This window comes from Oryctolagus cuniculus, chromosome 3 (genome assembly GCF_051225735.1).
Source record: "Oryctolagus cuniculus isolate XC-2025 breed Fujian yellow rabbit chromosome 3, ASM5122573v1, whole genome shotgun sequence".
Classification (NCBI taxonomy): Eukaryota; Metazoa; Chordata; class Mammalia; order Lagomorpha; family Leporidae; genus Oryctolagus; species Oryctolagus cuniculus.
In genome coordinates this window covers 143,589,850-143,602,935 of record NC_142869.1, presented here as the reverse complement: position 1 = coordinate 143,602,935, position 13,086 = coordinate 143,589,850, and the positions used below count along the sequence as shown (strand labels likewise).

Here is a 13,086-nt window from a genome sequence, read left to right as displayed (position 1 = left end):
ATTAATTTGAATAAGCATTTTTTCTCTTTTAAACTATGCAGTATGGCATTTTTTTTTGCAAGTGTAGAAATTTATTTGAACCAACATTTTCACTATAATGGAAATTATTCTTCAACATTGATCCAAGCTCCCACATCTGAAGGTTAGGGGAAATATTGCACTTTGCATTTTCTAGCCCTTCTCATACACGCAAAAGGTTTTAAAAACATTTTGCTAGTTTTGTTTTACACACACTCTCCCAAATTCATGCACACACTCATTCCAAACCAATGTTAGGTTATCCCCAAAAAGGGGAAAAACTCCAAAAAATCATAACCTTAAAATTGCACTAAAGTTCTGTAAAGAAAAAAAATATAATAAATTGTCTTATACAAATTTCAGAACATCTGAGTGCTTGCCAAAAGAGGTGGTTATTACTCGTCCTCATTTTCATTCTCCTGGCCAGAGCCTTCTGATCTGTCACCCTCCAACCGGTCTGCTCGGATATGATTCAGTGAAGCCAACATCCTTAACATGAAAGAGGCTGGAACTGTAATGGTATTTCTAGTCTCTTCCAGCATGAGTTCATTTCGAGTTATAACTTCATCAGCAAGTTTTCGGTTAAAAATCCTTGACTCTTCTAGTGGTGACCAGATCTTTATGTCATAATCTATGCCAGACGAGGCTAGAATTGGGTCGAAGGGATGTGGCTGCAGGCAGTTTACCACGTGGTTATCGGCTTCCAGAAGCATCAAGTGCTCGGCAGTGTGCCGATCCCAGATGAAGATATGGCCACAGTCAGAGCCGCTCATGACGAAGTTAGCACCCCAGAAAGTGGCTTCTTTTATCATTGTCCTGGAGTTGCGATGGCCTTTATAAACCATCTTTACTAGTGGCCTTCTAATGTTCAAAGTATCCAATTCTTCCATTTCTTTCCTTTCTTTTCTCCGTCTGAAGAACTCCTGAATGCGGGCAACAGCAGAGCGTCTATCACCAGGTCCTGCTCGATACCTTGCACCTGGGATCAGGACTGGGTCATCATTACTATCATCTGTGTCCTGAAGAGCAGCGTCCCTGGCTGATGTTTCCTCATGAGCTGAAGGCTCGATGGCTTCTGTTTGGGCCTGAGGCTCAGCATTGGTGTTATTTGGATTGGAAGTACTCTCAGTGCTAGTCTGATCTGAAGTTTCTGGTTCCTTGCCTTTTGCAGACAAAGAGGATTCTTCTGGAACCTCTCAGGGGCTATCAAGATTGAGGTTATTCCTTTCTCCTGAGTTGGAACCCAATGGCTCAGCTGTAAATGTATCTGATTGTGCTTTATCTGTACTGTTCTCATCTAGGTTTTCTGCAGATGTGCCTTCTTGACTTTTTGTCACATGTTCTGTTGATTCTTCAAAAGTTGTATCATTATCGCCTTCTGGTGATGGCCCTGAGCTCTGTGGGGCCAGGGATTCCTCCTGACCCTCAGATTTGCAATGGCTCCCATTTCCTCTAGAACTGGAGGCTGTACTGCTCCATTCATCTGTAAAGTTCAGTTTTATTGTGCTTGTAGTTGTTCCTTCTGTGCTGTAGTGCAAACTTAAAACTGGTTCACCTGTCCCTGGTTTGGGGCTCAGCTTTTCATTATTGTTATCAGACTGATGATGTGCATGGTGCCCAGAAGCCTCAGCAGACTGCCTCTGTTCACTGTCTGGAGATGATAACAAAGAAGTAGAATGAGGGCTTTCTGTGGAAGATGAGATTAAGTGAGCTGGAGCTGATACCGTAGAAGATGTAGACGGCTGAAGCAACTGATCAGAAGGAGCATCTACATCCATTGCAGTTTCACCCACTTCCAAATCAGGACTTGATGGGACAGTAGGAACAGCTAAAACATCTGACTGACTTGTTCCACCTCTGGGTTGAGATCTTCCTCGTCCTCTATTACTCTGTGCAACTTCACTTGCTTCTTCAAACCATCTTGATAACATGTCAGACATTCTCTGCATCAATGACACGTTGGGACTTTGTTCTCCATCTCGTTCTCGTTCACTCTCAGGCCTTGCTCTGGGTCCAGTATCTGATCAATCACCACGAAGTCTCAAACGCTTAACTGGCGGTTGTCGTAACTCTTCTCTTCTCTCTTCTGCAGAAGGAGTCTTAAGTTCTCGTGTTGTGTCATCTTTTGGGTCAAAAAGGTATATGTAATCTGAAGAGTAACTAACGAGAATCTCTTGGCCATCTTCACTGTAACATAGAGATGTCACTCTGCAGGATTTATTATTAAGATGGGAAGGAATAAAACGGGCAACCATTCCAGTAGTTCCTCGCCCTGCATAATTCCCTGTAGCTCTTGTGCCCAGCATTCGACGATCATATATTCGTACTGAGCTATCAGAACAACCTACAGCAAGATAATATGGTATTGGTGGACAAAGAGCTACAGAGGTGGCAGCAATCTTTGCAATCTTCTTTTGTGCAGCTAGTTTTGATGCGTGTATCAAACCACCTAACAGTTCCATCTTCACCACAAGATAGAAAAGTATAAGGGTCATTTGGTACAGTCATAATCTCATAAGTAGTTCCATAATGGCACGTAAATTGGCATTGTCTATTACTTTCTGCATCTTGTCAACACTGGTGTAAAATATTACTCCATCTCCAGAGCAGGACACAATCTGCTTATCATTTGTGCACGGTAAGAACTTTGCACTAAATATATTTGCTCGATGCCCTGAACGAATTGTTGTCAAAACCTTTCTGCTATAAGGATTACTAATTACTAACTTGGTGTCATCTGAGCCAGATAAAATATATTCTCCAGTGTCATTCCAACAGATTGTATTAACCCAGGTAGCGGCTCCGCAGCCGGGACGGGTCCGCCAGCCCGAGGGACCTTTTCCTCATGTCCCACAACAGGTGTGGGCAGGAGCCGCCCCAGACATGGCTCTGCCGGGGCCGGGGTCGAAGGGGAGACCACCGCGTGGGGGAGGGGAAGAGGGGGGAGGGGACAGGCGGATCAACACCCGGGCCGCGCCGGCACCATCCGCGCGCCGGGGCTCTCGGTTGCAGCGAGTCAGAGGGCGGCGGCGGTGGCAGCGGCGCCTCAGCCCCCGAAGCCGGCCGCGCCCGGGCCGGAGCTCCCCTCATACTCTCCTCCTCAGACTACCCAGAACATCCAGTATGGCATTTTATTAAGATTTATTAATTTATTTGTAATAGTTACAGAGAGAAGGACAGACAGAAAGATCTTCTATCCACTGGTCCATTCTCCAGATAACTGCAACAGCCAATGCTGGGCCAAGCTGAAGTCAGGAGCCAGGAGTTTTAGCTGAGTCTCCCACACTGGTGGCAGGGGCTCAAACACTTGGACCATCTTTCCCTACTTTTTCCAGGCTGTTAGTAGAGAGCTAGATTAGAAGTGGAGCAGCTGGGACATGAATACTGACTTCATAGGCAGCAGCTTTACCCACTAAGCCATATTGTTGGCCCCTGTGGCATATTTTTCATCTTAATAAAATAGAACTTCATAAAGTTAGGCAAAAGGAAGTGAATTTTTATTAGTATGCTCATGTTTTGCATATACTTTTGGATTCTATGGCCAGTATCTCTTAAATTGTGTTGAAAAATTCTATTCTGGGAATAATAGAGATTCTTGCCAGTATATGACTTCTTTCATATTTTTCTCCTCCAGTCTAACACCTGATTAGATATTATATTATTATTTATAATATATAAAAAAACATAGTCTCATAAAAATCTCAGACAGAGGAAAAAAATCTCCTATGAATATTTCGTATCTAAATATTGATACTAAGAGAATTTTCCCTCTGGCCTACAAATAGCACTTTTTATCAAGAACAATTACTACACATTTAAAAACAGATGCAAAGCTTGTGAATGATTCAGATGTATGATATCAATAATTATTTGGAAGAATGCCACAAAATACAAGTGAACACTAATTCAAGCTATTGATCTTTTTAAATTAGAGCCAAGTTCTAAAAGAAACTAATTATTTTAACAGAAATGTTTCCATAATGATTTAATCCTCTCATTACATTTATTAAGATTTATTTTATTTATTTGAAATGCTACCTACCCGTTAGTCACTCAGTAACCACCTTGGTTATCAGATCAGCTGTCCTAAAAGCACCATGTTTGTGTTCAAGTGATGCTTATTTTACTTAACAATCATCCCAAAGTACAGGAGACAGCAGGTCGTAAGACAAGGAAAGACAAGTTAACTCTGGTTCCTGTGGCAATGCTGCAGATAATGTAGTAAAAAGCTTATTTTACATAGTGTTCAGTATTATCTGCAGTTCCACCTACCCACAGGAGCTCTTGAGATATATCCCTTACACATGAGAGAGACTACAGACTACCTAATCTCTTGAGTGCAGAAATTTTCCCAGAGCCCAACCAACTTCCTCTCCAGTATTAATTTACTATAATTACATCACATGCTCTCACTGAGTCAAGCACTAGTAAAAGGAATTAGAGCATCATGACTGGAGTTGACTAATCATGACTTATGCTAAGGTCAATGCTCCCTGAAGGACAAGGCTCTTCAGAGGGTGGTAAGAAAGAAACAAAAAAAAAAAAGCCCAAACCCCATTAAAAATAAAGAAGAAGGAATGGGAGTGAGAAATGTCTGTTAGGTAAACAGTAGTAAATGCTCTATAAACTTGGAAGAAATACATCGTTGTCTCCTCTTAGACACTCCAAGGATGGTTTGTCCTTTAGTACTCTTTGAGAAATTGAAATTTAAGGATTTATACAAAAATAATTGTAACATTTGATGCATTTAAATGTTCTCCTTGATATTTACACCTCAAGATGACTTTTAAAACCTTTGGATTAAAAGGAATTTAAAGTAAAACCCTATCCTATTGGATTATTAAAATTTCTGAACCCTGAGGGGGACATAATCCTAAAGTCTTCTTGGCTTCAAAATTCAAAAGCAAAAATGCACATGATTATATTTAAGAGGCTGCATTTCACTAGGATTACAAAAGTCTGTAGCACTTTTAAGCTTCATGTTACAGAAAATGGAACATGTTCAGTCATTTGATCACATCTAGCATTCTCTCAATTATGTGCCTCTCACAGCACAGTAACCTCTGATTCCCTATTGTTCTTTCCAGCTTCAGATTCTGGTTCTGTAAAGTGTAACATACCAAAAATTAATTTATAGTTGCAACTTTGGAGTTGAATCCTCCTTCAACCACTTAAATAGCTGCAAAACTTCTGTAGTACATATTTGCAAACGCAGTATCCTCATTTTACCTGAAATAAAACATTTATCAGTATGAGATCATCTATCTGAAAGCCGCAGGTCTTTACACCACCTCATGCATGAGACTCTTCTAATGAGCAGGGCAGCAGATCTCCTCTTCATCTTTTTTTCTCGTGGATTTTCTTCTATTCCTTTCTCTGCTTTTTGCTATGTCTTGGCTTCAGAAATGTACTAGATACATTCATTTGAAAGTTCCCTTCCAAATCACCTACAGAATATAGTCTTAAACTTCATTGAAGTAATCTTTTAACTTGCTTTTTTCTATGTAGAAAAGGTAAGGCAATAGGAAATCAGCATGCTTTCTTTCCCATTCTCAGTAGCAGTTATTTTTCTGCAAGGATATAGCTGAGATGCGAAATCCAAAGCCATTGCTTGCAATCCCTAGGTTGTACCTTTTGAATTTCTTCTCATCTGGAAGCTGTAAATGCAGGCAAGCGTACAGCCCTCTCCAGAGTTGCTGACAGTCTCACTTTGAAGCTTCTGCCACCAGAGGGAACTGGAGTTTCAAGATTTTATGGTCCTAACCTGCACTCATACATTCCTAGTAAAATGAAGGTTGCTTAATGAGACCAATGCTATTAAACCTAGAGATTTTTACATAAAATTTTCCGAGTAACTAACTGTATTAAATACATCTAGAGGTGTTATCTTAGTCATTTTATTATAAAGAGATCTCTTTAGTGATCCTTTTTTTTCATATGGATTCCTAAATTCTTTCAATGCCAAAACTTATCTACTAAAGGATTTATACTGGAAATAACTGAAAGCAATCATGAAAAAAAATAAATATCTCAGGAATGATAAAATTTATATAGATATAGAAAAATTAACATAAAATGGGAAACATAAATTTTTAAATATTGGTCAGTATTTAAATAGACAACTGTGCTTCATCTTACAGAGTAAGAAGATACACAGTATATAATTGCCAAGAATTATACCAACTTAAAGGACAATGTCATGAATCTATTGAAAATATCTGTATTTAGAACACATAAACCATTCTAATATAGAATAGTGATAAGGACAAATCTACTTTTCTTGAAAGTTCGTTTTACTCAGTATATTTTGAATGATGTTTGTGGGAAATGGCACACTTCTTAATTTGCAATGACTCAGCTATTTTTATGTCTCTCTCCAATGCTCAAAATTGGAGATTTTTTCACTCTTGTTATAAATCTTACCATTTTTGTTTTTGTTTGCTAGTGTCTAGTGGCATCAAGCAGATTGCAAGGAAAATATGATAGCTGAGCATCCTAAAGTTGTACATCATCACACGACTTTTTCTTTATTTGTGAAAGTCTCCCTCAATGTGTGTCCCTATATGGTTTCAGAATCACTTAATTTCATCAGGGATTCAGTATGGAATTTTTCTCTTCAACTCTAGATTGATTGGCTGCATTGTAAACATGCAGCAGCCTTCAAGTAGTTCTCATGCACATCAAAGCTTAAACACCAGTATTCTAGAATACATGTGTAGTCTCTGATCATTTACTGTTATCCATCCCTAACTCTTAGCTACCACCCTCTTCATGGTCAGCATACACTGACATTTTTTTCAGTCAATGCTTTCATGGCTTACTTTGTCATTTCAATGTGGCTAGCTCTCAAATGTGTATTTGTAAACACACATTCACTGAATGGAAACATCATTTTGGGTATGTTCTATTGGATATCTTTTCTGTATCTGACCCTTATTTTTTCATTATTTTTTTCCTGAATTAATTACCTTTCAGCAACAATAACTATGTTAAAAAGAAATCATATCATTAAATTAGCTTCCCTGTGTTGTTCCTTCTCCTTTACCCTCTTACTTCCATCCATCCTATATGGAAAATCTCCCTCAAACATTTTTTTATCTATTATTTCCCTTTGCAAGGACTTTTTGATGTCTTTTACAACCTAGATTTCATTGGTGATAGAATGGTATCTTTATATCTTCTATAGTCTTTCATCCCCAAACATCAGTCCCATGATCTGGTTTTCAAAGTTTTCTTCCAACCAACATACTTCAGTTTTCCCACTGTTATCTCGGCTTTGCTCTCCTGTTCTGCTTTACCAAGTATCTATCTGTTCTTATCTCCAAAGACTAGATAAATCTCTATTGCTCTCAGGAAGTCTCCCAAGTCATCTCTCCTAGGTCAGTGTTTAAATGATCACCTGTGTATATGTATCTTCCTGTCTTTGCTTTGAATGCAGAGACAAAAGCTTATCTGTTTTGAGACCCCTACATGATATAGCCATGCACTAAATCTGTAGAAATTGCTCATTACTAGCTGATTGATTTAGGTGATGCTTTAAAAAAAATCATGCCCACCTCCATGTTTCCTTTATCCAAATTAGAGATAGGAATATACTCATTTACTGTCATTTTCATTGTGATACCATTAGCATTTGTTTGATAGTATTGGTATCATCTGGTACTCTTCAGTAAAGCTTAAATCGCTCCCTTCTAAGATTCTCTCATTAAAATTTAGTGTTGAGACTAATTAAATCCCAAACATTATAAATTTTGTGTTATAGTAAATGTCAGTGTCATGTAATTTAAACTGAAGAGGTTGAATCAAATGTACTATTTGGCTTGAGAAACTATTGATTTACTCAGAGAGCAGATGCTCTAGTAGTGCACAATAATGTACCAAAATAATCCACTTTCAACATACAATTCTGTCCTCTCATAGGATTGGAAACTTGGCTTGCAGTGATACACAGCAGTCCCCAAACTACCTGTGGGGCTGTGTTCTAGGTTGCAATGTGTTCCTCTGGCTCAGTAACAGCAGTTTGGTGGCCATTTGGGGCAATGGTTAGAAGTTAAGAAGGTATGGAGTTTCAATTCCCTTACAAAGGGTTGGCTTCTTGGAGGGAGAGAATTAACCAGTCCAAACAGATCATACAAGGAAGGCATTCAAGACACAATGTGACTGGTTACCAAAAATATAAAAATGAATGATAGACATTTTTTGTAAGGAGACAAGTTGGTGAGAACTCCAGAGAAGCCAAAGAACCAGGTCTAAGAACAGAAAATGTGTCCAAGACGAGACAGGAGTTTCGAAAGGCTGGTTTCTTCAGAGTTAGTGGAAATCAACCAGAAGGAGTGGTGAGAAATTCAAAAAGATGTGTTGGGGGCCTTTGCTATCCCACTGGGAGCTTTACTCAGCTCTTATTTTCTTAAAGTCTATTTACTTTTTTTCAGTCTTTTGAAATACTATTTTTATTTCTGGGAAGAAATGTAATAATTGCAATATAGGGTCACTGTTACTTGGGCTAATGAGATTTTCAAGCTGAACCCACTGTTAGTAACTACCAAATTGTGGAACTGACATAGCAGACAAAACCACTGCCTGCGATGCTGACGTCCCATATGGGCGCTTGATTGTGTCCTGGCTGCTCCACTTTTGACCCAGCTCCCTGCTAATAGCCTGGGAAAAGCAGCAGAGAATGGACCAATTGCTTGGGCCCCTGCACCAACATGGGCGACTTGGATGAAGCTCCTGACTCCTGGCTTTGACCTGGCCCAGCCATAGCAGTTGTGGCCATCTAGGGAGTGACAGAACCAGTGGATAGAAGCTCTCTCTCTCTCTCTCTCTCTCTCTCTCTCTCTCTGTAACTCTAACTTTCAAATAAATAAATCTATTTAAAGATTAAAAATGTTACTAGCAATAATTGTACATTTTATGGCAGTACAGTGTGGCATTCCAATCCATGTAAACAATGTGTTCTGATTAAATCAGTATAATCGATATTTCCCCCTCTTTGTATCATTACTTCAGTATTGGAGCTTGGTGTTCCTGTTGACCATCCATTTCTTCTTACCCTGTTTATCCTTTTGCTAGGAATATCTGGAAAGTAGCATGTTTCTGATGTCCTTATTTTATACATGAGGGGGAAAACACTCAGATAAATCAGAATTTTTTTTTCCAAGGCCACATTTATAGTAGGGAGTAGGACCACAATTCAAAAAAAAATTTTCTCTGAATCCTAAAGCTTTGCTCATTCTTTCAAAGGGCACTGCCTACAAACAAAGGGTGGTGTTCAAAATATTAAACTTTGTTGTTAATCAGATTCATTGGGAATATACTGGACTAGACAAGACTAACTATGTATAAGTAATATGTAGTTGGTACTATAAAAGAAAAACTGCACCAGACCAGTTTAACTGTCAAGTAAATTTTTATTCAAGGCTACTGAAAGAGACAATATTACAATAGGAGTTGTAACAAATGGGTAGGGTTTTTAAATGCTACAGTGTGCTAATGGAAAAGTACTAAAGGGCACTAGTTTTGTAGGATTTGGCCATCTGTGTTGCTAAATGTCCTTCATTCAAGTTAGGCTCCTACCCTTCCAGAAACTGGAGAAATGGGCACCATCTCCTTCCTTGATTATATTTCAGTGATTGCTCTCAGGTCCTTGAGGAAGATATTCTTGTGTAATAAATTATTTACATCTCAAAGAGACAGAAAAAGAAGTTACACTTCCAAGCTTGTGAAATTAAAATCACTTTAGTGTTTTCAAATCCAGGCCTTATCATCAATTTTTAATGTACACATAAAAATTCTCCATATTTGCAGGGTACTATGTGATGTGCTATCTTGATACATGTATATATTAAAATGAACAAATCTATCTCCTCAATTGTCATTTCTAAAGCATTGCTCTAGGAAAAGGGAACGTGGGGTGTAAAGACAGAAAATCTGTCTAAGGTTTGCTCTTCTTGAGAGGAACATGGAGGTAGTCTTGATCAGGACCTATTGTCAAATACTTTAGTACTAGACTGGGAACCATTTAAGTATCTAAGATCTAATTCTTCCTTGTATCACTATAGTACATAGCATTTTACTTTAAAAAAAAAGATTTTATTTATTTATTTATAAGTCAGAGTGGGGGGGGTAGACAGGAAGAGATCATCCATCCACTGGTTCACTGGCCAAAACAGCCAGGGTCAAGGCCAAGCTGAAACCAGGAGCCAGGAGCAGCATCCTGGTATCCCATATGGGTGACAGGGGTCCAAACACTTGGGTCATCCTCTGCTGCTTTTCCCAGGTCATTAGCAGGGAACTGGATTGGAAATGGAGCATTTGGGACACACATGGGCACCCATATGGGATGCTGCTGTTGCAGGTGGCAGCTTTAATTGCTGCACCCCAATGCAGGCCCCTTTATATATATTTTGGATGTTCAATAAATGTGTTTGGATAGCTATGTCATGAGCATCATCTAGTTTCTCTTGACTCTTTTTCTCCCATGGATTAATGGATTAAAGCTCAGTGAGATGAAAATAGGGAGAATAAATCAAAGCTTATTGAAGTACATTCCAAGAGAAGAATGAGAAAACAGGACCCCTTCCTTCCTGGTTTGGGCTTTTATCCCAAAAGTATGAGGGGCATCGACTGGGAATTTGTCTGTGATTCTCATGATTGGCATTTTTTGATGGATATCTGGGAGTTACATACCTTGGATTCTCTGCACACATGGCTTCCCAGTATGCATTGGAATGCATAAAGTGTGGAGGAGGACCACAATGCAAATGACAACACTATTAAAATGAAACATGGTAGGAGGAGATAACATGGTGGCAAAACAGATTAAGCCATGGCCTGCAAGGCAGCAGGCATTTCAGTTTGTGACCTCACCACTAGAAAATCTTAGAAGTCCCTTCTAACTCCAAAAGTCTAGCACAGGGGCTGGCACTGTGGCTTAGCAGGTAAAGCTGCCACCTACAGTGCCAGCAGCCCATATGGGCACCATTTCGAGTCTTGACCATTCCACTTCCAATATAGCTCCCTGCTAATGTGCCTGGGACAGCGGGAGAGAATGGTCCAAATGCTTGGGCCTGTGCACGCACATGGTAAACAGATGAAGCTCCTAGCTCCTGGCCATTTGGGAACTGAAACAGCAGATGGAAGACGTCTGTCTCTCTGTCTCTCTTCCTCTTCACTCCTCTCTTCTCCTTCTCACTCTATAACTCTGTCTTTAAAATAAATGAAATCAATATTTTAAAAATATGTTAAAAATTTAAAAATAAGATAAAATAAATGAAACAGGGTCATTCCAAAGTCAAACTGCATCTCACTGGGCATGTGCCATTAGCTAGACTTTTCTGGTTTGGGTGAGTTCCCATTTTATCAGAAACACTTTAACCACAAGTGAAACCACAAAATGGGTGGCCTTGCGTGGGCTCTGGCCCATGTCCTGGAGGAGTGTTTCTGTAGCCCTTGCCCCAGTTGCTCATGGCTAACTTTCTGCCTGACAGATAAACAAAAGAAAGGATGCATGTACTGCAGTTTCAGCCTAATTCTATCAGATACCAACAGTACTTGAAAGAAATGCATTTTATCTAAGTAATAAAAAGGGACCTCTGCTTGTAATTATTCCACTTTGTCTTTAGATGCCCTGTGAATCATGGCTGTATTTCCTGCACTGATTCATCTTGGAAAACCATGTGTTTAAATTGCTTCCACATGTGAAAAGGATGGTGTTCCATGTTAAGATGAGCCAATAATGCCAGGATAGCCCTTTCCTAGAGTTTCAATTTTTCATTAGCATTTTGAAAGCTTGGAAGAGGTCCAGGCACTGTGGCATAGTGGGTACCACTGCCACCCGCAATGGTGGCATCTGTATGGGTACTGGTTCATGTCCTGGCTGCTTCACTTTGATCCAGCTTCCTGCTAATGGCCTGGGAAATGCAGGAGGAGGTGGCCCAAATGTTTGGGCTGCTGTTATCCATGTGGGAGGCCTGGATGAAGCTCCTGGCTTTAGCCTGGCCCAGGGCTGGCTGTTTCACCCATATGAGGAGTGATCTCTCTCTCTCTCTCTCTCTCTCTCAAACTCTTACTTTCAAAATAAATCTTTTAAAAAAATAAGAGGTTCAAGAAGCTTCACAGTAAAGAATGCAGCTTGTCATTTCTAAAGTAATGCTGCAGGAAAAGGGAAATTGGGACCGAAAGTTGGGAAATCCAAGGTTTCATCTTGTTGAAGGGCACTTGAAGTCAGTTTTGTTGTTGTTGTTGTTTAAAGGTTTATTATTTATTTGAAAGGCAGACCTACAGAGAGTGATAGAGCCAGAGACAGAGATCGATCCACGTATGCTGGTTCACTCCCCAGATGGCCACAATGGCCAGTGCTAGCCCATCCTGAAACCAGAGCTTCATCTGGATCTCACACAAGGGTGGTAAGGGCCCAGGTATTTGGGCCATCTTCTTCTGCCTTTATATGTGCATTACCATGGAACTGGATTAGAAGTGGAGAAGCTGGGATTTGAAATAGTGCCGATATAGGATGTTGGCATTGCAGGTGGCTACTGAACCCACTGTGCCATGATGCCATCCCTGTAAGGACAGTCTGATTACTTGACTAGGACCTATTGTTAAACAGGTTCTAGACTGGAAGTAAGATCTTTTTTTTTTTTTTTTACTTTTTTTTAATAGTATCTCTTTGTTCCCCGATATTTCTCATGTGAAACAAATCCATTTAAACAAACTTTGTATATATACATTGTGGAATACCACTCAGACATTAAAAAGAATGCAATTCTTTCTTTTTTTTTTTGTTTTGTTTTGTTTTGTTTTTTGACAGGCAGAGTGGACAGTGAGAGAGAGAGACAGAGAGAAAGGTCTTCCTTTGCTGTTGGTTCACCCTCCAATGGCCGCCGCGGCCGGCGCGCTGCGGCCGGCGCACCGCGCTGATCCGATGGCAGGAGCCAGGAGCCAGGTGCTTTTCCTGGTCTCCCATGGGGTGCAGGGCCCAAGCACCTGGGCCATCCTCCACTGCACTCCCTGGCCACAGCAGAGGGCTGGCCTGGAAGAGGGGCAACCGGGACAGAATCCGGCGCC

General features: G+C 40.1%; 1 protein-coding gene, 1 long non-coding RNA gene and 1 pseudogene across 15 annotated transcripts in view; 1 reads left to right on the top strand and 2 right to left on the bottom strand.

Annotated features, from left to right (window-relative positions):
* Positions 1-13,086, top strand: part of MAGI2 (membrane associated guanylate kinase, WW and PDZ domain containing 2) — a 1,587,879-nt gene that overhangs the window by 207,707 nt on the left and 1,367,086 nt on the right. The gene's annotated exons all lie outside the window — the stretch shown is intronic.
* LOC149127541 (uncharacterized) overlaps positions 1-13,086 on the bottom strand; it is a 56,419-nt gene that overhangs the window by 33,974 nt on the left and 9,359 nt on the right. The window lies entirely within an intron of this gene.
* Positions 49-2,815, bottom strand: LOC127491804 (DDB1- and CUL4-associated factor 6 pseudogene; annotated as a pseudogene).